This window comes from Chiloscyllium punctatum, chromosome 36 (genome assembly GCF_047496795.1).
Source record: "Chiloscyllium punctatum isolate Juve2018m chromosome 36, sChiPun1.3, whole genome shotgun sequence".
In the NCBI taxonomy this organism is placed as follows: domain Eukaryota; kingdom Metazoa; phylum Chordata; class Chondrichthyes; order Orectolobiformes; family Hemiscylliidae; genus Chiloscyllium; species Chiloscyllium punctatum.
Window position 1 is genome coordinate 62,634,259 of NC_092774.1, and position 24,852 is coordinate 62,659,110.

General features: G+C 49.4%; 6 non-coding genes across 6 annotated transcripts; all 6 read right to left on the reverse strand.

Annotated features, from left to right (window-relative positions):
• Positions 1-6,473: 6,473 nt before the first annotated feature.
• On the reverse strand, positions 6,474-6,545 carry trnam-cau (transfer RNA methionine (anticodon CAU)). The gene has a single exon. It is a non-coding gene; the product is annotated as a tRNA-Met (tRNA).
• Positions 6,546-11,908: 5,363 nt separating this feature from the next.
• On the reverse strand, positions 11,909-11,980 carry trnam-cau (transfer RNA methionine (anticodon CAU)). Its single transcript has one exon. It is a non-coding gene; the product is annotated as a tRNA-Met (tRNA).
• Positions 11,981-14,629: 2,649 nt separating this feature from the next.
• Positions 14,630-14,701, reverse strand: trnam-cau (transfer RNA methionine (anticodon CAU)). Its single transcript has one exon. It is a non-coding gene; the product is annotated as a tRNA-Met (tRNA).
• A 2,659-nt stretch (positions 14,702-17,360) lies between these two features.
• On the reverse strand, positions 17,361-17,432 carry trnam-cau (transfer RNA methionine (anticodon CAU)). The gene has a single exon. It is a non-coding gene; the product is annotated as a tRNA-Met (tRNA).
• Positions 17,433-20,081: 2,649 nt separating this feature from the next.
• On the reverse strand, positions 20,082-20,153 carry trnam-cau (transfer RNA methionine (anticodon CAU)). Its single transcript has one exon. It is a non-coding gene; the product is annotated as a tRNA-Met (tRNA).
• A 2,660-nt stretch (positions 20,154-22,813) lies between these two features.
• Positions 22,814-22,885, reverse strand: trnam-cau (transfer RNA methionine (anticodon CAU)). Its single transcript has one exon. It is a non-coding gene; the product is annotated as a tRNA-Met (tRNA).
• Positions 22,886-24,852: the final 1,967 nt, after the last annotated feature.

The following is a 24,852-nucleotide window of genomic DNA, read 5'->3' on the forward strand; positions in this document are numbered from 1 at the left end:
CATTGGAGACTCTGAGCCAGCTGAAACTTGCTCAGTGTGAAGTAGATTCCACATTGCTGCAAGAATTGCAAGCAGCAAAGCCTTTCCAGAACATCTGCTTGTCATTCTGTCCCCGGGGGGCTGATGTTTGTCTCTTCCCCAGGAACAGGAGTATCTCCACTGGCGGATAATTAAACCATTTTATTTCTACTTGCACGTTGTTCTGGGGGGTGGGGGGGGGGGGGGTGGGGGAATGTAGGTTTGGGGGAGTGTAAGAGTCCATTCGCTCTTCTGCTCTCTCTCCCTCTTTCTCTCTCTCTCTCTCTCTCTGAAACTCTTGGGGTGAGAGGTGTCAGTTACATTAATGCGGGGAACATGAACAACTTTGATTGTGAACTTTCTCCAAAGGTCTGTTATCGGAGAGACAGAAAGATGCTGTGCTGGCAGGACAGAGAGAAATGAACACCGAGGACTCTTCGCCCAGGTAAATTCACATTGTTGTGCAGCCTGCTTGGTGTTCAGAAATCGTCTTCACGCAGCAATCTTACGGAAAGTCTATTGCAAAGTGGGCATCGCTTTCTTTGCTGCGACAGCGCAGCAGTTAACATCTGAGCCCCAAGTGTCCCAGATGAAGAGAATCCGCGTGAAACCTTCACTCACTGAGAGTCATCCCCACGGCCCTGAGCTGAGGGACTGCAGGCAGTCCAACACGGAAGGGACGGTTAAAAATGAACCATTTTTGCTCCCTGAGCAACACGTAGCATCATTGTCGCGCAGACAGAAGCCATTCAGCCCATGGATTCCACGGCGACTGTCTGTCACTTGTCTCTCTCTGAGGTTATTCACAATCGGTGGTATCCGTCCTAATAGTGGGGGACGATGTCTGAGTTTCAACTTTACCAGCTCATTAGCATCGAAGAGAACCGGTTTTGCGATTCAGTTCAGAGGAAACCGACCAAGAACAGAATATCACTGAGACCTCTAAAACCCATGCCGTTTGAATGGAGTGGATCGATATGAACATCGGCAAGTAGATGCAAAGGCAGCTTGCTGAAGAAAGCAGATCAAGGTGACAGTGATCTGCTTTCGATCCATCGACCTCTGGGTGATGGGCCCAGCACGCTCCCGCTGCGCCACTCTGCTGCCGCTTGGAGACGCTCGTTGCGCAGAACACTTCAGGTTTTTGTCTGGCACGCGGCAGGCACCTTCGAGCCTGATGTCAAAGACCTCCACTGCTGTCGTGTGATATGCTGTTTCGCAGACGTATGGAGGCTGTGTAAATATAAACTTTTTTCTAAATTCCCACATTCTGTCGGTCGAACTGTGATTTCACACTGAATCACAACATGTGTCACAGCGCAGACGGCGGCCATGCGGCCCACCTTCGCTCTGCTGGTTCTACGCTTAAGTAAACGTGTGACTCTAGTCGTTTCAATCTCTCGCCTTCTCAGCGGAAATCTGCACATCTGAACGTGACCACCGAATTCCCTTTTGGGTCCATTGAATCTTCCTCTTTGTCAATGTCAGACAGGGACTTACTGACCCTCACCACTCCCTGTACGAAAACGTTCTTCCTAATGTCACTTTTACTTCTTTTGCTCGTGACTCTAAAATTCTGCCGAATCGTTATGGATCCTTTCAGGCGTGGGAGCATTTTCACAACATTATTTCCTGTTTCTAGGTCCCTCATGACTTGGAAAAGTTCGGTTCTCCGAGGAGAGCTGTCCCAATTTTCCAATCTACCTTGATTGCTGACATTCCTCAAACACCGCACCACTCACGTCAACCTGTTGAGCACTATGGTAAAAACAATGACTGCAGATGCTGGAAACCAGATTCTGGATTAGTGGTGCTGGAAGAGCACAGCAGTTCAGGCAGCATCCAAGTAGCTTGTTGAACACGATCTCCAATCATTTCATTTCTCTGTTTTCTGCCTCATTCGTACTCCAGGCAGCCCACGCTGGTTTCACGAAGGTGCTTTTTGAGAAAGTCAATCAGGCAGTTTTGCACAAGTCAAGTTAAAAAAAAACACGGGCTCGTCCGGGATTTGAACCCGGGACCTCTCGCAAATCAGCGCAGGAACAGACCCTAAGCGAGAATCATACGCCTAGACCAACGAGCCAGAAAGCACGCACGCAGGTAATGCCCCAGACCTCTTGAGCGACCTGAGACATGCTCAGTATGAAATACATTTGAGCAAGCGGCAAAGACTTTCCCGAACAGCTGCTTCTCATCCAGTCTCCCTGCTGCTATTTCATTCCACCGCATTCTCTGCTCACAGTGTCGTTTCCCCAACGTAGCATGAAGCATAAACTGGGTGACTGCTTCGCAGAACATCCCGCTTCTGCCCGCAGAAACTAAAGGCCCTGACCTTGCGGTTGCCTGCCACTTTAACACATCACCCTGTTCCCTGGCCAACATCCCTGTCTCAGGCTTGCAGCAGTGTTCTCGCTCCAGATGAAGGAACAACATCTCATTTTCCACTTGGAGCCCTTCCAGCCCTCCGGTCTTCAATATCGAGTTCTATAACTATAGGGCCTGAACCCCCCCATGTCCTTGACCCCTACCACACGAAAGACTCCTGTTTATCACCTCGTCTGCTATGACACACGACGTATTGTTAGCCACTAACAGTCTCCATTAACAGTTATTCGCCCTCTCACGAGGATCGTTATTCACTCCTGCGTCCTGCCTATTGTTCTTTCTCTGAGCTGGCGGTAAACACAGCAATGAACATTGGAGACTCTGAGCCAGCTGAAACTTGCTCAGTGTGAAGTAGATTCCACATTGCTGCAAGAATTGCAAGCAGCAAAGCCTTTCCAGAACATCTGCTTGTCATTCTGTCCCCGGGGGGCTGATGTTTGTCTCTTCCCCAGGAACAGGAGTATCTCCACTGGCGGATAATTAAACCATTTTATTTCTACTTGCACGTTGTTCTGGGGGGAGGGGGGGGTGGGGGAATGTAGGTTTGGGGGAGTGTAAGAGTCCATTCGCTCTTCTGCTCTCTCTCCCTCTTTCTCTCTCTCTCTCTCTCTCTGAAACTCTTGGGGTGAGAGGTGTCAGTTACATTAATGCGGGGAACATGAACAACTTTGATTGTGAACTTTCTCCAAAGGTCTGTTATCGGAGAGACAGAAAGATGCTGTGCTGGCAGGACAGAGAGAAATGAACACCGAGGACTCTTCGCCCAGGTAAATTCACATTGTTGTGCAGCCTGCTTGGTGTTCAGAAATCGTATTCACGCAGCAATCTTACGGAAAGTCTATTGCAAAGTGGGCATCGCTTTCTTTGCTGCGACAGCGCAGCAGTTAACATCTGAGCCCCAAGTGTCCCAGATGAAGAGAATCCGCGTGAAACCTTCACTCACTGAGAGTCATCCCCACGGCCCTGAGCTGAGGGACTGCAGGCAGTCCAACACGGAAGGGACGGTTAAAAATGAACCATTTTTGCTCCCTGAGCAACACGTAGCATCATTGTCGCGCAGACAGAAGCCATTCAGCCCATGGATTCCACGGCGACTGTCTGTCACTTGTCTCTCTCTGAGGTTATTCACAATCGGTGGTATCCGTCCTAATAGTGGGGGACGATGTCTGAGTTTCAACTTTACCAGCTCATTAGCATCGGAGAGAACCGGTTTTGCGATTCAGTTCAGAGGAAACCGACCAAGAACAGAATATCACTGAGACCTCTAAAACCCATGCCGTTTGAATGGAGTGGATCGATATGAACATCGGCAAGTAGATGCAAAGGCAGCTTGCTGAAGAAAGCAGATCAAGGTGACAGTGATCTGCTTTCGATCCATCGACCTCTGGGTGATGGGCCCAGCACGCTCCCGCTGCGCCACTCTGCTGCCGCTTGGAGACGCTCGTTGCGCAGAACACTTCAGGTTTTTGTCTGGCACGCGGCAGGCACCTTCGAGCCTGATGTCAAAGACCTCCACTGCTGTCGTGTGATATGCTGTTTCGCAGACGTATGGAGGCTGTGTAAATATAAACTTTTTTCTAAATTCCCACATTCTGTCGGTCGAACTGTGATTTCACACTGAATCACAACATGTGTCACAGCGCAGACGGAGGCTCTGCGGCCCACCTTCGCTCTGCTGGTTCTACGCTTAAGTAAACGTGTGACTCTAGTCGTTTCAATCTCTCGCCTTCTCAGCGGAAATCTGCACATCTGAACGTGACCACCGAATTCCCTTTTGGGTCCATTGAATCTTCCTCTTTGTCAATGTCAGACAGGGACTTACTGACCCTCACCACTCCCTGTACGAAAACGTTCTTCCTAATGTCACTTTTACTTCTTTTGCTCGTGACTCTAAAATTCTGCCGAATCGTTATGGATCCTTTCAGGCGTGGGAGCATTTTCACAACATTATTTCCTGTTTCTAGGTCCCTCATGACTTGGAAAAGTTCGGTTCTCCGAGGAGAGCTGTCCCAATTTTCCAATCTACCTTGATTGCTGACATTCCTCAAACACCGCACCACTCACGTCAACCTGTTGAGCACTATGGTAAAAACAATGACTGCAGATGCTGGAAACCAGATTCTGGATTAGTGGTGCTGGAAGAGCACAGCAGTTCAGGCAGCATCCAAGTAGCTTGTTGAACACGATCTCCAACCATTTCATTTCTCTGTTTTCTGCCTCATTCGTACTCCAGGCAGCCCACGCTGGTTTCACGAAGGTGCTTTTTGAGAAAGTCAATCAGGCAGTTTTGCACAAGTCAAGTTAAAAAAAAACACGGGCTCGTCCGGGATTTGAACCCGGGACCTCTCGCAAATCAGCGCAGTAACAGACCCTAAGCGAGAATCATACGCCTAGACCAACGAGCCAGAAAGCACGCACGCAGGTAATGCCCCAGACCTCTTGAGCGACCTGAGACATGCTCAGTCTGAAATACATTTGAGCAAGCGGCAAAGACTTTCCCGAACAGCTGCTTCTCATCCAGTCTCCCTGCTGCTATTTCATTCCACCGCATTCTCTGCTCACAGTGTCGTTTCCCCAACGTAGCATGAAGCATAAACTGGGTGACTGCTTCGCAGAACATCCCGCTTCTGCCCGCAGAAACTAAAGGCCCTGACCTTGCGGTTGCCTGCCACTTTAACACATCACCCTGTTCCCTGGCCAACATCCCTGTCTCAGGCTTGCAGCAGTGTTCTAGCTCCAGATGAAGGAACAACATCTCATTTTCCACTTGGAGCCCTTCCAGCCCTCCGGTCTTCAATATCGAGTTCTATAACTATAGGGCCTGAACCCCCCCATGTCCTTGACCCCTACCACACGAAAGACTCCTGTTTATCACCTCGTCTGCTATGACACACGACGTATTGTTAGCCACTAACAGTCTCCATTAACAGTTATTCGCCCTCTCACGAGGATCGTTATTCACTCCTACGTCCTGCCTATTGTTCTTTCTCTGAGCTGGCGGCAAACACAGCAATGAACATTGGAGACTCTGAGCCAGCTGAAACTTGCTCAGTGTGAAGTACATTCCACATTGCTGCAAGAATTGCAAGCAGCAAAGCCTTTCCAGAACATCTGCTTGTCATTCTGTCCCCGGGGGGCTGATGTTTGTCTCTTCCCCAGGAACAGGAGTATCTCCACTGGCGGATAATTAAACCATTTTATTTCTACTTGCACGTTGTTCTGGGGGGAGGGGGGGTGGGGGAATGTAGGTTTGGGGGAGGGTAAGAGTCCATTCGCTCTTCTGCTCTCTCTCCCTCTTTGTCTCTCTCTCTCTCTCTGAAACTCTTGGGGTGAGAGGTGTCAGTTACATTAATGCGGGGAACATGAACAACTTTGATTGTGAACTTTCTCCAAAGGTCTGTTATCGGAGAGACAGAAAGATGCTGTGCTGGCAGGACAGAGAGAAATGAACACCGAGGACTCTTCGCCCAGGTAAATTCACATTGTTGTGCAGCCTGCTTGGTGTTCAGAAATCGTCTTCACGCAGCAATCTTACGGAAAGTCTATTGCAAAGTGGGCATCGCTTTCTTTGCTGCGACCGCGCAGCAGTTAACATCTGAGCCCCAAGTGTCCCAGATGAAGAGAATCCGCGTGAAACCTTCACTCACTGAGAGTCATCCCCACGGCCCTGAGCTGAGGGACTGCAGGCAGTCCAACACGGAAGGGACGGTTAAAAATGAACCATTTTTGCTCCCTGAGCAACACGTAGCATCATTGTCGCGCAGACAGAAGCCATTCAGCCCATGGATTCCACGGCGACTGTCTGTCACTTGTCTCTCTCTGAGGTTATTCACAATCGGTGGTATCCGTCCTAATAGTGGGGGACGATGTCTGAGTTTCAACTTTACCAGCTCATTAGCATCGAAGAGAACCGGTTTTGCGATTCAGTTCAGAGGAAACCGACCAAGAACAGAATATCACTGAGACCTCTAAAACCCATGCCGTTTGAATGGAGTGGATCGATATGAACATCGGCAAGTAGATGCAAAGGCAGCTTGCTGAAGAAAGCAGATCAAGGTGACAGTGAACGATAGCAGAGGATGGTTTCGATCCATCGACCTCTGGGTTATGGGCCCAGCACGCTCCCGCTGCGCCACTCTGCTGCCGCTTGGAGACGCTCGTTGCGCAGAACACTTCAGGTTTTTGTCTGGCACGCGGCAGGCACCTTCGAGCCTGATGTCAAAGACCTCCACTGCTGTCGTGTGATATGCTGTTTCGCAGACGTATGGAGGCTGTGTAAATATAAACTTTTTTCTAAATTCCCACATTCTGTCGGTCGAACTGTGATTTCACACTGAATCACAACATGTGTCACAGCGCAGACGGAGGCTCTGCGGCCCACCTTCGCTCTGCTGGTTCTACGCTTAAGTAAACGTGTGACTCTAGTCGTTTCATTTCATTCTCTCGCCTTCTCAGCGGAAATCTGCACATCTGAACGTGACCACCGAATTCCCTTTTGGGTCCATTGAATCTTCCTCTTTGTCAATGTCAGACAGGGACTTACTGACCCTCACCACTCCCTGTACGAAAACGTTCTTCCTAATGTCACTTTTACTTCTTTTGCTCGTGACTCTAAAATTCTGCCGAATCGTTATGGATCCTTTCAGGCGTGGGAGCATTTTCACAACATTATTTCCTGTTTCTAGGTCCCTCATGACTTGGAAAAGTTCGGTTCTCCGAGGAGAGCTGTCCCAATTTTCCAATCTACCTTGATTGCTGACATTCCTCAAACACCGCACCACTCACGTCAACCTGTTGAGCACTATGGTAAAAACAATGACTGCAGATGCTGGAAACCAGATTCTGGATTAGTGGTGCTGGAAGAGCACAGCAGTTCAGGCAGCATCCAAGTAGCTTGTTGAACACGATCTCCAATCATTTCATTTCTCTGTTTTCTGCCTCATTCGTACTCCAAGCAGCCCACGCTGGTTTCACGAAGGTGCTTTTTGAGAAAGTCAATCAGGCAGTTTTGCACAAGTCAAGTTAAAAAAAAACACGGGCTCGTCCGGGATTTGAACCCGGGATCTCTCGCAAATCAGCGCAGTAACAGACCCTAAGCGAGAATCATACGCCTAGACCAACGAGCCAGAAAGCACGCACGCAGGTAATGCCCCAGACCTCTTGAGCGACCTGAGACATGCTCAGTATGAAATACATTTGAGCAAGCGGCAAAGACTTTCCCGAACAGCTGCTTCTCATCCAGTCTCCCTGCTGCTATTTCATTCCACCGCATTCTCTGCTCACAGTGTCGTTTCCCCAACGTAGCATGAAGCATAAACTGGGTGACTGCTTCGCAGAACATCCCGCTTCTGCCCGCAGAAACTAAAGGCCCTGACCTTGCGGTTGCCTGCCACTTTAACACATCACACTGTTCCCTGGCCATAATCCCTGTCTCAGGCTTGCAGCAGTGTTCTCGCTCCAGATGAAGGAACAACATCTCATTTTCCACTTGGAGCCCTTCCAGCCCTCCGGTCTTCAATATCGAGTTCTATAACTATAGGGCCTGAACCCCCCCCCATGTCCTTGACCCCTACCACACGAAAGACTCCTGTTTATCACCTCGTCTGCTATGACACACGACGTATTGTTAGCCACTAACAGTCTCCATTAACAGTTATTCGCCCTCTCACGAGGATCGTTATTCACTCCTGCGTCCTGCCTATTGTTCTTTCTCTGAGCTGGCGGTAAACACAGCAATGAACATTGGAGACTCTGAGCCAGCTGAAACTTGCTCAGTGTGAAGTAGATTCCACATTGCTGCAAGAATTGCAAGCAGCAAAGCCTTTCCAGAACATCTGCTTGTCATTCTGTCCCCGGGGGGCTGATGTTTGTCTCTTCCCCAGGAACAGGAGTATCTCCACTGGCGGATAATTAAACCATTTTATTTCTACTTGCACGTTGTTCTGGGGGGTGGGGGGGGGGGGGTGGGGGAATGTAGGTTTGGGGGAGTGTAAGAGTCCATTCGCTCTTCTGCTCTCTCTCCCTCTTTCTCTCTCTCTCTCTCTCTCTGAAACTCTTGGGGTGAGAGGTGTCAGTTACATTAATGCGGGGAACATGAACAACTTTGATTGTGAACTTTCTCCAAAGGTCTGTTATCGGAGAGACAGAAAGATGCTGTGCTGGCAGGACAGAGAGAAATGAACACCGAGGACTCTTCGCCCAGGTAAATTCACATTGTTGTGCAGCCTGCTTGGTGTTCAGAAATCGTCTTCACGCAGCAATCTTACGGAAAGTCTATTGCAAAGTGGGCATCGCTTTCTTTGCTGCGACAGCGCAGCAGTTAACATCTGAGCCCCAAGTGTCCCAGATGAAGAGAATCCGCGTGAAACCTTCACTCACTGAGAGTCATCCCCACGGCCCTGAGCTGAGGGACTGCAGGCAGTCCAACACGGAAGGGACGGTTAAAAATGAACCATTTTTGCTCCCTGAGCAACACGTAGCATCATTGTCGCGCAGACAGAAGCCATTCAGCCCATGGATTCCACGGCGACTGTCTGTCACTTGTCTCTCTCTGAGGTTATTCACAATCGGTGGTATCCGTCCTAATAGTGGGGGACGATGTCTGAGTTTCAACTTTACCAGCTCATTAGCATCGGAGAGAACCGGTTTTGCGATTCAGTTCAGAGGAAACCGACCAAGAACAGAATATCACTGAGACCTCTAAAACCCATGCCGTTTGAATGGAGTGGATCGATATGAACATCGGCAAGTAGATGCAAAGGCAGCTTGCTGAAGAAAGCAGATCAAGGTGACAGTGATCTGCTTTCGATCCATCGACCTCTGGGTTATGGGCCCAGCACGCTCCCGCTGCGCCACTCTGCTGCCGCTTGGAGACGCTCGTTGCGCAGAACACTTCAGGTTTTTGTCTGGCACGCGGCAGGCACCTTCGAGCCTGATGTCAAAGACCTCCACTGCTGTCGTGTGATATGCTGTTTCGCAGACGTATGGAGGCTGTGTAAATATAAACTTTTTTCTAAATTCCCACATTCTGTCGGTCGAACTGTGATTTCACACTGAATCACAACATGTGTCACAGCGCAGACGGAGGCTCTGCGGCCCACCTTCGCTCTGCTGGTTCTACGCTTAAGTAAACGTGTGACTCTAGTCGTTTCAATCTCTCGCCTTCTCAGCGGAAATCTGCACATCTGAACGTGACCACCGAATTCCCTTTTGGGTCCATTGAATCTTCCTCTTTGTCAATGTCAGACAGGGACTTACTGACCCTCACCACTCCCTGTACGAAAACGTTCTTCCTAATGTCACTTTTACTTCTTTTGCTCGTGACTCTAAAATTCTGCCGAATCGTTATGGATCCTTTCAGGCGTGGGAGCATTTTCACAACATTATTTCCTGTTTCTAGGTCCCTCATGACTTGGAAAAGTTCGGTTCTCCGAGGAGAGCTGTCCCAATTTTCCAATCTACCTTGATTGCTGACATTCCTCAAACACCGCACCACTCACGTCAACCTGTTGAGCACTATGGTAAAAACAATGACTGCAGATGCTGGAAACCAGATTCTGGATTAGTGGTGCTGGAAGAGCACAGCAGTTCAGGCAGCATCCAAGTAGCTTGTTGAACACGATCTCCAACCATTTCATTTCTCTGTTTTCTGCCTCATTCGTACTCCAGGCAGCCCACGCTGGTTTCACGAAGGTGCTTTTTGAGAAAGTCAATCAGGCAGTTTTGCACAAGTCAAGTTAAAAAAAAACACGGGCTCGTCCGGGATTTGAACCCGGGACCTCTCGCAAATCAGCGCAGTAACAGACCCTAAGCGAGAATCATACGCCTAGACCAACGAGCCAGAAAGCACGCACGCAGGTAATGCCCCAGACCTCTTGAGCGACCTGAGACATGCTCAGTCTGAAATACATTTGAGCAAGCGGCAAAGACTTTCCCGAACAGCTGCTTCTCATCCAGTCTCCCTGCTGCTATTTCATTCCACCGCATTCTCTGCTCACAGTGTCGTTTCCCCAACGTAGCATGAAGCATAAACTGGGTGACTGCTTCGCAGAACATCCCGCTTCTGCCCGCAGAAACTAAAGGCCCTGACCTTGCGGTTGCCTGCCACTTTAACACATCACCCTGTTCCCTGGCCAACATCCCTGTCTCAGGCTTGCAGCAGTGTTCTAGCTCCAGATGAAGGAACAACATCTCATTTTCCACTTGGAGCCCTTCCAGCCCTCCGGTCTTCAATATCGAGTTCTATAACTATAGGGCCTGAACCCCCCCATGTCCTTGACCCCTACCACACGAAAGACTCCTGTTTATCACCTCGTCTGCTATGACACACGACGTATTGTTAGCCACTAACAGTCTCCATTAACAGTTATTCGCCCTCTCACGAGGATCGTTATTCACTCCTACGTCCTGCCTATTGTTCTTTCTCTGAGCTGGCGGCAAACACAGCAATGAACATTGGAGACTCTGAGCCAGCTGAAACTTGCTCAGTGTGAAGTACATTCCACATTGCTGCAAGAATTGCAAGCAGCAAAGCCTTTCCAGAACATCTGCTTGTCATTCTGTCCCCGGGGGGCTGATGTTTGTCTCTTCCCCAGGAACAGGAGTATCTCCACTGGCGGATAATTAAACCATTTTATTTCTACTTGCACGTTGTTCTGGGGGGAGGGGGGGTGGGGGAATGTAGGTTTGGGGGAGGGTAAGAGTCCATTCGCTCTTCTGCTCTCTCTCCCTCTTTGTCTCTCTCTCTCTCTCTGAAACTCTTGGGGTGAGAGGTGTCAGTTACATTAATGCGGGGAACATGAACAACTTTGATTGTGAACTTTCTCCAAAGGTCTGTTATCGGAGAGACAGAAAGATGCTGTGCTGGCAGGACAGAGAGAAATGAACACCGAGGACTCTTCGCCCAGGTAAATTCACATTGTTGTGCAGCCTGCTTGGTGTTCAGAAATCGTCTTCACGCAGCAATCTTACGGAAAGTCTATTGCAAAGTGGGCATCGCTTTCTTTGCTGCGACCGCGCAGCAGTTAACATCTGAGCCCCAAGTGTCCCAGATGAAGAGAATCCGCGTGAAACCTTCACTCACTGAGAGTCATCCCCACGGCCCTGAGCTGAGGGACTGCAGGCAGTCCAACACGGAAGGGACGGTTAAAAATGAACCATTTTTGCTCCCTGAGCAACACGTAGCATCATTGTCGCGCAGACAGAAGCCATTCAGCCCATGGATTCCACGGCGACTGTCTGTCACTTGTCTCTCTCTGAGGTTATTCACAATCGGTGGTATCCGTCCTAATAGTGGGGGACGATGTCTGAGTTTCAACTTTACCAGCTCATTAGCATCGAAGAGAACCGGTTTTGCGATTCAGTTCAGAGGAAACCGACCAAGAACAGAATATCACTGAGACCTCTAAAACCCATGCCGTTTGAATGGAGTGGATCGATATGAACATCGGCAAGTAGATGCAAAGGCAGCTTGCTGAAGAAAGCAGATCAAGGTGACAGTGAACGATAGCAGAGGATGGTTTCGATCCATCGACCTCTGGGTTATGGGCCCAGCACGCTCCCGCTGCGCCACTCTGCTGCCGCTTGGAGACGCTCGTTGCGCAGAACACTTCAGGTTTTTGTCTGGCACGCGGCAGGCACCTTCGAGCCTGATGTCAAAGACCTCCACTGCTGTCGTGTGATATGCTGTTTCGCAGACGTATGGAGGCTGTGTAAATATAAACTTTTTTCTAAATTCCCACATTCTGTCGGTCGAACTGTGATTTCACACTGAATCACAACATGTGTCACAGCGCAGACGGAGGCTCTGCGGCCCACCTTCGCTCTGCTGGTTCTACGCTTAAGTAAACGTGTGACTCTAGTCGTTTCATTTCATTCTCTCGCCTTCTCAGCGGAAATCTGCACATCTGAACGTGACCACCGAATTCCCTTTTGGGTCCATTGAATCTTCCTCTTTGTCAATGTCAGACAGGGACTTACTGACCCTCACCACTCCCTGTACGAAAACGTTCTTCCTAATGTCACTTTTACTTCTTTTGCTCGTGACTCTAAAATTCTGCCGAATCGTTATGGATCCTTTCAGGCGTGGGAGCATTTTCACAACATTATTTCCTGTTTCTAGGTCCCTCATGACTTGGAAAAGTTCGGTTCTCCGAGGAGAGCTGTCCCAATTTTCCAATCTACCTTGATTGCTGACATTCCTCAAACACCGCACCACTCACGTCAACCTGTTGAGCACTATGGTAAAAACAATGACTGCAGATGCTGGAAACCAGATTCTGGATTAGTGGTGCTGGAAGAGCACAGCAGTTCAGGCAGCATCCAAGTAGCTTGTTGAACACGATCTCCAACCATTTCATTTCTCTGTTTTCTGCCTCATTCGTACTCCAGGCAGCCCACGCTGGTTTCACGAAGGTGCTTTTTGAGAAAGTCAATCAGGCAGTTTTGCACAAGTCAAGTTAAAAAAAAACACGGGCTCGTCCGGGATTTGAACCCGGGACCTCTCGCAAATCAGCGCAGTAACAGACCCTAAGCGAGAATCATACGCCTAGACCAACGAGCCAGAAAGCACGCACGCAGGTAATGCCCCAGACCTCTTGAGCGACCTGAGACATGCTCAGTCTGAAATACATTTGAGCAAGCGGCAAAGACTTTCCCGAACAGCTGCTTCTCATCCAGTCTCCCTGCTGCTATTTCATTCCACCGCATTCTCTGCTCACAGTGTCGTTTCCCCAACGTAGCATGAAGCATAAACTGGGTGACTGCTTCGCAGAACATCCCGCTTCTGCCCGCAGAAACTAAAGGCCCTGACCTTGCGGTTGCCTGCCACTTTAACACATCACCCTGTTCCCTGGCCAACATCCCTGTCTCAGGCTTGCAGCAGTGTTCTAGCTCCAGATGAAGGAACAACATCTCATTTTCCACTTGGAGCCCTTCCAGCCCTCCGGTCTTCAATATCGAGTTCTATAACTATAGGGCCTGAACCCCCCCATGTCCTTGACCCCTACCACACGAAAGACTCCTGTTTATCACCTCGTCTGCTATGACACACGACGTATTGTTAGCCACTAACAGTCTCCATTAACAGTTATTCGCCCTCTCACGAGGATCGTTATTCACTCCTACGTCCTGCCTATTGTTCTTTCTCTGAGCTGGCGGCAAACACAGCAATGAACATTGGAGACTCTGAGCCAGCTGAAACTTGCTCAGTGTGAAGTACATTCCACATTGCTGCAAGAATTGCAAGCAGCAAAGCCTTTCCAGAACATCTGCTTGTCATTCTGTCCCCGGGGGGCTGATGTTTGTCTCTTCCCCAGGAACAGGAGTATCTCCACTGGCGGATAATTAAACCATTTTATTTCTACTTGCACGTTGTTCTGGGGGGAGGGGGGGTGGGGGAATGTAGGTTTGGGGGAGGGTAAGAGTCCATTCGCTCTTCTGCTCTCTCTCCCTCTTTGTCTCTCTCTCTCTCTCTGAAACTCTTGGGGTGAGAGGTGTCAGTTACATTAATGCGGGGAACATGAACAACTTTGATTGTGAACTTTCTCCAAAGGTCTGTTATCGGAGAGACAGAAAGATGCTGTGCTGGCAGGACAGAGAGAAATGAACACCGAGGACTCTTCGCCCAGGTAAATTCACATTGTTGTGCAGCCTGCTTGGTGTTCAGAAATCGTCTTCACGCAGCAATCTTACGGAAAGTCTATTGCAAAGTGGGCATCGCTTTCTTTGCTGCGACCGCGCAGCAGTTAACATCTGAGCCCCAAGTGTCCCAGATGAAGAGAATCCGCGTGAAACCTTCACTCACTGAGAGTCATCCCCACGGCCCTGAGCTGAGGGACTGCAGGCAGTCCAACACGGAAGGGACGGTTAAAAATGAACCATTTTTGCTCCCTGAGCAACACGTAGCATCATTGTCGCGCAGACAGAAGCCATTCAGCCCATGGATTCCACGGCGACTGTCTGTCACTTGTCTCTCTCTGAGGTTATTCACAATCGGTGGTATCCGTCCTAATAGTGGGGGACGATGTCTGAGTTTCAACTTTACCAGCTCATTAGCATCGAAGAGAACCGGTTTTGCGATTCAGTTCAGAGGAAACCGACCAAGAACAGAATATCACTGAGACCTCTAAAACCCATGCCGTTTGAATGGAGTGGATCGATATGAACATCGGCAAGTAGATGCAAAGGCAGCTTGCTGAAGAAAGCAGATCAAGGTGACAGTGAACGATAGCAGAGGATGGTTTCGATCCATCGACCTCTGGGTTATGGGCCCAGCACGCTCCCGCTGCGCCACTCTGCTGCCGCTTGGAGACGCTCGTTGCGCAGAACACTTCAGGTTTTTGTCTGGCACGCGGCAGGCACCTTCGAGCCTGATGTCAAAGACCTCCACTGCTGTCGTGTGATATGCTGTTTCGCAGACGTATGGAGGCTGTGTAAATATAAACTTTTTTCTAAATTCCCACATTCTGTCGGTCGAACTGTGATTTCACACTGAATCACAACATGTGTCACAGCGCAGACGGAGGCTCTGCGGCCCACCTTCGCTCTGCTGGTTCTACGCTTAAGTAAACGTGTGACTCTAGTCGTTTCATTTCATTCTCTCGCCTTCTCAGCGGAAATCTGCACATCTGAACGTGACCACCGAATTCCCTTTTGGGTCCATTGAATCTTCCTCTTTGTCAATGTCAGACAGGGACTTACTGACCCTCACCACTCCCTGTACGAAAACGTTCTTCCTAATGTCACTTTTACTTCTTTTGCTCGTGACTCTAAAATTCTGCCGAATCGTTATGGATCCTTTCAGGCGTGGGAGCATTTTCACAACATTATTTCCTGTTTCTAGGTCCCTCATGACTTGGAAAAGTTCGGTTCTCCGAGGAGAGCTGTCCCAATTTTCCAATCTACCTTGATTGCTGACATTCCTCAAACACCGCACCACTCACGTCAACCTGTTGAGCACTATGGTAAAAACAATGACTGCAGATGCTGGAAACCAGATTCTGGATTAGTGGTGCTGGAAGAGCACAGCAGTTCAGGCAGCATCCAAGTAGCTTGTTGAACACGATCTCCAATCATTTCATTTCTCTGTTTTCTGCCTCATTCGTACTCCAAGCAGCCCACGCTGGTTTCACGAAGGTGCTTTTTGAGAAAGTCAATCAGGCAGTTTTGCACAAGTCAAGTTAAAAAAAAACACGGGCTCGTCCGGGATTTGAACCCGGGATCTCTCGCAAATCAGCGCAGTAACAGACCCTAAGCGAGAATCATACGCCTAGACCAACGAGCCAGAAAGCACGCACGCAGGTAATGCCCCAGACCTCTTGAGCGACCTGAGACATGCTCAGTATGAAATACATTTGAGCAAGCGGCAAAGACTTTCCCGAACAGCTGCTTCTCATCCAGTCTCCCTGCTGCTATTTCATTCCACCGCATTCTCTGCTCACAGTGTCGTTTCCCCAACGTAGCATGAAGCATAAACTGGGTGACTGCTTCGCAGAACATCCCGCTTCTGCCCGCAGAAACTAAAGGCCCTGACCTTGCGGTTGCCTGCCACTTTAACACATCACACTGTTCCCTGGCCATAATCCCTGTCTCAGGCTTGCAGCAGTGTTCTCGCTCCAGATGAAGGAACAACATCTCATTTTCCACTTGGAGCCCTTCCAGCCCTCCGGTCTTCAATATCGAGTTCTATAACTATAGGGCCTGAACCCCCCCCCATGTCCTTGACCCCTACCACACGAAAGACTCCTGTTTATCACCTCGTCTGCTATGACACACGACGTATTGTTAGCCACTAACAGTCTCCATTAACAGTTATTCGCCCTCTCACGAGGATCGTTATTCACTCCTGCGTCCTGCCTATTGTTCTTTCTCTGAGCTGGCGGTAAACACAGCAATGAACATTGGAGACTCTGAGCCAGCTGAAACTTGCTCAGTGTGAAGTAGATTCCACATTGCTGCAAGAATTGCAAGCAGCAAAGCCTTTCCAGAACATCTGCTTGTCATTCTGTCCCCGGGGGGCTGATGTTTGTCTCTTCCCCAGGAACAGGAGTATCTCCACTGGCGGATAATTAAACCATTTTATTTCTACTTGCACGTTGTTCTGGGGGGTGGGGGGGGGGGGGTGGGGGAATGTAGGTTTGGGGGAGTGTAAGAGTCCATTCGCTCTTCTGCTCTCTCTCCCTCTTTCTCTCTCTCTCTCTCTCTCTGAAACTCTTGGGGTGAGAGGTGTCAGTTACATTAATGCGGGGAACATGAACAACTTTGATTGTGAACTTTCTCCAAAGGTCTGTTATCGGAGAGACAGAAAGATGCTGTGCTGGCAGGACAGAGAGAAATGAACACCGAGGACTCTTCGCCCAGGTAAATTCACATTGTTGTGCAGCCTGCTTGGTGTTCAGAAATCGTCTTCACGCAGCAATCTTACGGAAAGTCTATTGCAAAGTGGGCATCGCTTTCTTTGCTGCGACCGCGCAGCAGTTAACATCTGAGCCCCAAGTGTCCCAGATGAAGAGAATCCGCGTGAAACCTTCACTCACTGAGAGTCATCCCCACGGCCCTGAGCTGAGGGACTGCAGGCAGTCCAACACGGAAGGGACGGTTAAAAATGAACCATTTTTGCTCCCTGAGCAACACGTAGCATCATTGTCGCGCAGACAGAAGCCATTCAGCCCATGGATTCCACGGCGACTGTCTGTCACTTGTCTCTCTCTGAGGTTATTCACAATCGGTGGTATCCGTCCTAATAGTGGGGGACGATGTCTGAGTTTCAACTTTACCAGCTCATTAGCATCGAAGAGAACCGGTTTTGCGATTCAGTTCAGAGGAAACCGACCAAGAACAGAATATCACTGAGACCTCTAAAACCCATGCCGTTTGAATGGAGTGGATCGATATGAACATCGGCAAGTAGATGCAAAGGCAGCTTGCTGAAGAAAGCAGATCAAGGTGACAGTGAACGATAGCAGAGGATGGTTTCGATCCATCGACCTCTGGGTTATGGGCCCAGCACGCTCCCGCTGCGCCACTCTGCTGCCGCTTGGAGACGCTCGTTGCGCAGAACACTTCAGGTTTTTGTCTGGCACGCGGCAGGCACCTTCGAGCCTGATGTCAAAGACCTCCACTGCTGTCGTGTGATATGCTGTTTCGCAGACGTATGGAGGCTGTGTAAATATAAACTTTTTTCTAAATTCCCACATTCTGTCGGTCGAACTGTGATTTCACACTGAATCACAACATGTGTCACAGCGCAGACGGAGGCTCTGCGGCCCACCTTCGCTCTGCTGGTTCTACGCTTAAGTAAACGTGTGACTCTAGTCGTTTCATTTCATTCTCTCGCCTTCTCAGCGGAAATCTGCACATCTGAACGTGACCACCGAATTCCCTTTTGGGTCCATTGAATCTTCCTCTTTGTCAATGTCAGACAGGGACTTACTGACCCTCACCACTCCCTGTACGAAAACGTTCTTCCTAATGTCACTTTTACTTCTTTTGCTCGTGACTCTAAAATTCTGCCGAATCGTTATGGATCCTTTCAGGCGTGGGAGCATTTTCACAACATTATTTCCTGTTTCTAGGTCCCTCATGACTTGGAAAAGTTCGGTTCTCCGAGGAGAGCTGTCCCAATTTTCCAATCTACCTTGATTGCTGACATTCCTCAAACACCGCACCACTCACGTCAACCTGTTGAGCACTATGGTAAAAACAATGACTGCAGATGCTGGAAACCAGATTCTGGATTAGTGGTGCTGGAAGAGCACAGCAGTTCAGGCAGCATCCAAGTAGCTTGTTGAACACGATCTCCAACCATTTCATTTCTCTGTTTTCTGCCTCATTCGTACTCCAGGCAGCCCACGCTGGTTTCACGAAGGTGCTTTTTGAGAAAGTCAATCAGGCAGTTTTGCACAAGTCAAGTTAAAAAAAAACACGGGCTCGTCCGGGATTTGAACCCGGGACCTCTCGCAAATCAGCGCAGTAACAGACCCTAAGCGAGAATCATACGCCTAGACCAACGAGCCAGAAAGCACGCACGCAGGTAATGCCCCAGACCTCTTGAGCGACCTGAGACATGCTCAGTCTGAAATACATTTGAGCAAGCGGCAAAGACTTTCCCGAACAGCTGCTTCTCATCCAGTCTCCCTGCTGCTATTTCATTCCACCGCATTCTCTGCTCACAGTGTCGTTTCCCCAACGTAGCATGAAGCATAAACTGGGTGACTGCTTCGCAGAACATCCCGCTTCTGCCCGCAGAAACTAAAGGCCCTGACCTTGCGGTTGCCTGCCACTTTAACACATCACCCTGTTCCCTGGCCAACATCCCTGTCTCAGGCTTGCAGCAGTGTTCTAGCTCCAGATGAAGGAACAACATCTCATTTTCCACTTGGAGCCCTTCCAGCCCTCCGGTCTTCAATATCGAGTTCTATAACTATAGGGCCTGAACCCCCCCATGTCCTTGACCCCTACCACACGAAAGACTCCTGTTTATCACCTCGTCTGCTATGACACACGACGTATTGTTAGCCACTAACAGTCTCCATTAACAGTTATTCGCCCTCTCACGAGGATCGTTATTCACTCCTACGTCCTGCCTATTGTTCTTTCTCTGAGCTGGCGGCAAACACAGCAATGAACATTGGAGACTCTGAGCCAGCTGAAACTTGCTCAGTGTGAAGTACATTCCACATTGCTGCAAGAATTGCAAGCAGCAAAGCCTTTCCAGAACATCTGCTTGTCATTCTGTCCCCGGGGGGCTGATGTTTGTCTCTTCCCCAGGAACAGGAGTATCTCCACTGGCGGATAATTAAACCATTTTATTTCTACTTGCACGTTGTTCTGGGGGGAGGGGGGGTGGGGGAATGTAGGTTTGGGGGAGGGTAAGAGTCCATTCGCTCTTCTGCTCTCTCTCCCTCTTTGTCTCTCTCTCTCTCTCTGAAACTCTTGGGGTGAGAGGTGTCAGTTACATTAATGCGGGGAACATGAACAACTTTGATTGTGAACTTTCTCCAAAGGTCTGTTATCGGAGAGACAGAAAGATGCTGTGCTGGCAGGACAGAGAGAAATGAACACCGAGGACTCTTCGCCCAGGTAAATTCACATTGTTGTGCAGCCTGCTTGGTGTTCAGAAATCGTCTTCACGCAGCAATCTTACGGAAAGTCTATTGCAAAGTGGGCATCGCTTTCTTTGCTGCGACCGCGCAGCAGTTAACATCTGAGCCCCAAGTGTCCCAGATGAAGAGAATCCGCGTGAAACCTTCACTCACTGAGAGTCATCCCCACGGCCCTGAGCTGAGGGACTGCAGGCAGTCCAACACGGAAGGGACGGTTAAAAATGAACCATTTTTGCTCCCTGAGCAACACGTAGCATCATTGTCGCGCAGACAGAAGCCATTCAGCCCATGGATTCCACGGCGACTGTCTGTCACTTGTCTCTCTCTGAGGTTATTCACAATCGGTGGTATCCGTCCTAATAGTGGGGGACGATGTCTGAGTTTCAACTTTACCAGCTCATTAGCATCGAAGAGAACCGGTTTTGCGATTCAGTTCAGAGGAAACCGACCAAGAACAGAATATCACTGAGACCTCTAAAACCCATGCCGTTTGAATGGAGTGGATCGATATGAACATCGGCAAGTAGATGCAAAGGCAGCTTGCTGAAGAAAGCAGATCAAGGTGACAGTGAACGATAGCAGAGGATGGTTTCGATCCATCGACCTCTGGGTTATGGGCCCAGCACGCTCCCGCTGCGCCACTCTGCTGCCGCTTGGAGACGCTCGTTGCGCAGAACACTTCAGGTTTTTGTCTGGCACGCGGCAGGCACCTTCGAGCCTGATGTCAAAGACCTCCACTGCTGTCGTGTGATATGCTGTTTCGCAGACGTATGGAGGCTGTGTAAATATAAACTTTTTTCTAAATTCCCACATTCTGTCGGTCGAACTGTGATTTCACACTGAATCACAACATGTGTCACAGCGCAGACGGAGGCTCTGCGGCCCACCTTCGCTCTGCTGGTTCTACGCTTAAGTAAACGTGTGACTCTAGTCGTTTCATTTCATTCTCTCGCCTTCTCAGCGGAAATCTGCACATCTGAACGTGACCACCGAATTCCCTTTTGGGTCCATTGAATCTTCCTCTTTGTCAATGTCAGACAGGGACTTACTGACCCTCACCACTCCCTGTACGAAAACGTTCTTCCTAATGTCACTTTTACTTCTTTTGCTCGTGACTCTAAAATTCTGCCGAATCGTTATGGATCCTTTCAGGCGTGGGAGCATTTTCACAACATTATTTCCTGTTTCTAGGTCCCTCATGACTTGGAAAAGTTCGGTTCTCCGAGGAGAGCTGTCCCAATTTTCCAATCTACCTTGATTGCTGACATTCCTCAAACACCGCACCACTCACGTCAACCTGTTGAGCACTATGGTAAAAACAATGACTGCAGATGCTGGAAACCAGATTCTGGATTAGTGGTGCTGGAAGAGCACAGCAGTTCAGGCAGCATCCAAGTAGCTTGTTGAACACGATCTCCAATCATTTCATTTCTCTGTTTTCTGCCTCATTCGTACTCCAAGCAGCCCACGCTGGTTTCACGAAGGTGCTTTTTGAGAAAGTCAATCAGGCAGTTTTGCACAAGTCAAGTTAAAAAAAAACACGGGCTCGTCCGGGATTTGAACCCGGGATCTCTCGCAAATCAGCGCAGTAACAGACCCTAAGCGAGAATCATACGCCTAGACCAACGAGCCAGAAAGCACGCACGCAGGTAATGCCCCAGACCTCTTGAGCGACCTGAGACATGCTCAGTATGAAATACATTTGAGCAAGCGGCAAAGACTTTCCCGAACAGCTGCTTCTCATCCAGTCTCCCTGCTGCTATTTCATTCCACCGCATTCTCTGCTCACAGTGTCGTTTCCCCAACGTAGCATGAAGCATAAACTGGGTGACTGCTTCGCAGAACATCCCGCTTCTGCCCGCAGAAACTAAAGGCCCTGACCTTGCGGTTGCCTGCCACTTTAACACATCACACTGTTCCCTGGCCATAATCCCTGTCTCAGGCTTGCAGCAGTGTTCTCGCTCCAGATGAAGGAACAACATCTCATTTTCCACTTGGAGCCCTTCCAGCCCTCCGGTCTTCAATATCGAGTTCTATAACTATAGGGCCTGAACCCCCCCCCATGTCCTTGACCCCTACCACACGAAAGACTCCTGTTTATCACCTCGTCTGCTATGACACACGACGTATTGTTAGCCACTAACAGTCTCCATTAACAGTTATTCGCCCTCTCACGAGGATCGTTATTCACTCCTGCGTCCTGCCTATTGTTCTTTCTCTGAGCTGGCGGTAAACACAGCAATGAACATTGGAGACTCTGAGCCAGCTGAAACTTGCTCAGTGTGAAGTAGATTCCACATTGCTGCAAGAATTGCAAGCAGCAAAGCCTTTCCAGAACATCTGCTTGTCATTCTGTCCCCGGGGGGCTGATGTTTGTCTCTTCCCCAGGAACAGGAGTATCTCCACTGGCGGATAATTAAACCATTTTATTTCTACTTGCACGTTGTTCTGGGGGGTGGGGGGGGGGGGGGTGGGGGAATGTAGGTTTGGGGGAGTGTAAGAGTCCATTCGCTCTTCTGCTCTCTCTCCCTCTTTCTCTCTCTCTCTCTCTCTCTGAAACTCTTGGGGTGAGAGGTGTCAGTTACATTAATGCGGGGAACATGAACAACTTTGATTGTGAACTTTCTCCAAAGGTCTGTTATCGGAGAGACAGAAAGATGCTGTGCTGGCAGGACAGAGAGAAATGAACACCGAGGACTCTTCGCCCAGGTAAATTCACATTGTTGTGCAGCCTGCTTGGTGTTCAGAAATCGTCTTCACGCAGCAATCTTACGGAAAGTCTATTGCAAAGTGGGCATCGCTTTCTTTGCTGCGACAGCGCAGCAGTTAACATCTGAGCCCCAAGTGTCCCAGATGAAGAGAATCCGCGTGAAACCTTCACTCACTGAGAGTCATCCCCACGGCCCTGAGCTGAGGGACTGCAGGCAGTCCAACACGGAAGGGACGGTTAAAAATGAACCATTTTTGCTCCCTGAGCAACACGTAGCATCATTGTCGCGCAGACAGAAGCCATTCAGCCCATGGATTCCACGGCGACTGTCTGTCACTTGTCTCTCTCTGAGGTTATTCACAATCGGTGGTATCCGTCCTAATAGTGGGGGACGATGTCTGAGTTTCAACTTTACCAGCTCATTAGCATCGAAGAGAACCGGTTTTGCGATTCAGTTCAGAGGAAACCGACCAAGAACAGAATATCACTGAGACCTCTAAAACCCATGCCGTTTGAATGGAGTGGATCGATATGAACATCGGCAAGTAGATGCAAAGGCAGCTTGCTGAAGAAAGCAGATCAAGGTGACAGTGAACGATAGCAGAGGATGGTTTCGATCCATCGACCTCTGGGTTATGGGCCCAGCACGCTCCCGCTGCGCCACTCTGCTGCCGCTTGGAGACGCTCGTTGCGCAGAACACTTCAGGTTTTTGTCTGGCACGCGGCAGGCACCTTCGAGCCTGATGTCAAAGACCTCCACTGCTGTCGTGTGATATGCTGTTTCGCAGACGTATGGAGGCTGTGTAAATATAAACTTTTTTCTAAATTCCCACATTCTGTCGGTCGAACTGTGATTTCACACTGAATCACAACATGTGTCACAGCGCAGACGGAGGCTCTGCGGCCCACCTTCGCTCTGCTGGTTCTACGCTTAAGTAAACGTGTGACTCTAGTCGTTTCATTTCATTCTCTCGCCTTCTCAGCGGAAATCTGCACATCTGAACGTGACCACCGAATTCCCTTTTGGGTCCATTGAATCTTCCTCTTTGTCAATGTCAGACAGGGACTTACTGACCCTCACCACTCCCTGTACGAAAACGTTCTTCCTAATGTCACTTTTACTTCTTTTGCTCGTGACTCTAAAATTCTGCCGAATCGTTATGGATCCTTTCAGGCGTGGGAGCATTTTCACAACATTATTTCCTGTTTCTAGGTCCCTCATGACTTGGAAAAGTTCGGTTCTCCGAGGAGAGCTGTCCCAATTTTCCAATCTACCTTGATTGCTGACATTCCTCAAACACCGCACCACTCACGTCAACCTGTTGAGCACTATGGTAAAAACAATGACTGCAGATGCTGGAAACCAGATTCTGGATTAGTGGTGCTGGAAGAGCACAGCAGTTCAGGCAGCATCCAAGTAGCTTGTTGAACACGATCTCCAATCATTTCATTTCTCTGTTTTCTGCCTCATTCGTACTCCAAGCAGCCCACGCTGGTTTCACGAAGGTGCTTTTTGAGAAAGTCAATCAGGCAGTTTTGCACAAGTCAAGTTAAAAAAAAACACGGGCTCGTCCGGGATTTGAACCCGGGATCTCTCGCAAATCAGCGCAGTAACAGACCCTAAGCGAGAATCATACGCCTAGACCAACGAGCCAGAAAGCACGCACGCAGGTAATGCCCCAGACCTCTTGAGCGACCTGAGACATGCTCAGTATGAAATACATTTGAGCAAGCGGCAAAGACTTTCCCGAACAGCTGCTTCTCATCCAGTCTCCCTGCTGCTATTTCATTCCACCGCATTCTCTGCTCACAGTGTCGTTTCCCCAACGTAGCATGAAACATAAACTGGGTGACTGCTTCGCAGAACATCCCGCTTCTGCCCGCAGAAACTAAAGGCCCTGACCTTGCGGTTGCCTGCCACTTTAACACATCACCCTGTTCCCTGGCCATAATCCCTGTCTCAGGCTTGCAGCAGTGTTCTCGCTCCAGATGAAGGAACAACATCTCATTTTCCACTTGGAGCCCTTCCAGCCCTCCGGTCTTCAATATCGAGTTCTATAACTATAGGGCCTGAACCCCCCCCCATGTCCTTGACCCCTACCACACGAAAGACTCCTGTTTATCACCTCGTCTGCTATGACACACGACGTATTGTTAGCCACTAACAGTCTCCATTAACAGTTATTCGCCCTCTCACGAGGATCGTTATTCACTCCTGCGTCCTGCCTATTGTTCTTTCTCTGAGCTGGCGGTAAACACAGCAATGAACATTGGAGACTCTGAGCCAGCTGAAACTTGCTCAGTGTGAAGTAGATTCCACATTGCTGCAAGAATTGCAAGCAGCAAAGCCTTTCCAGAACATCTGCTTGTCATTCTGTCCCCGGGGGGCTGATGTTTGTCTCTTCCCCAGGAACAGGAGTATCTCCACTGGCGGATAATTAAACCATTTTATTTCTACTTGCACGTTGTTCTGGGGGGTGGGGGGGGGTGGGGGAATGTAGGTTTGGGGGAGTGTAAGAGTCCATTCGCTCTTCTGCTCTCTCTCCCTCTTTCTCTCTCTCTCTCTCTCTCTGAAACTCTTGGGGTGAGAGGTGTCAGTTACATTAATGCGGGGAACATGAACAACTTTGATTGTGA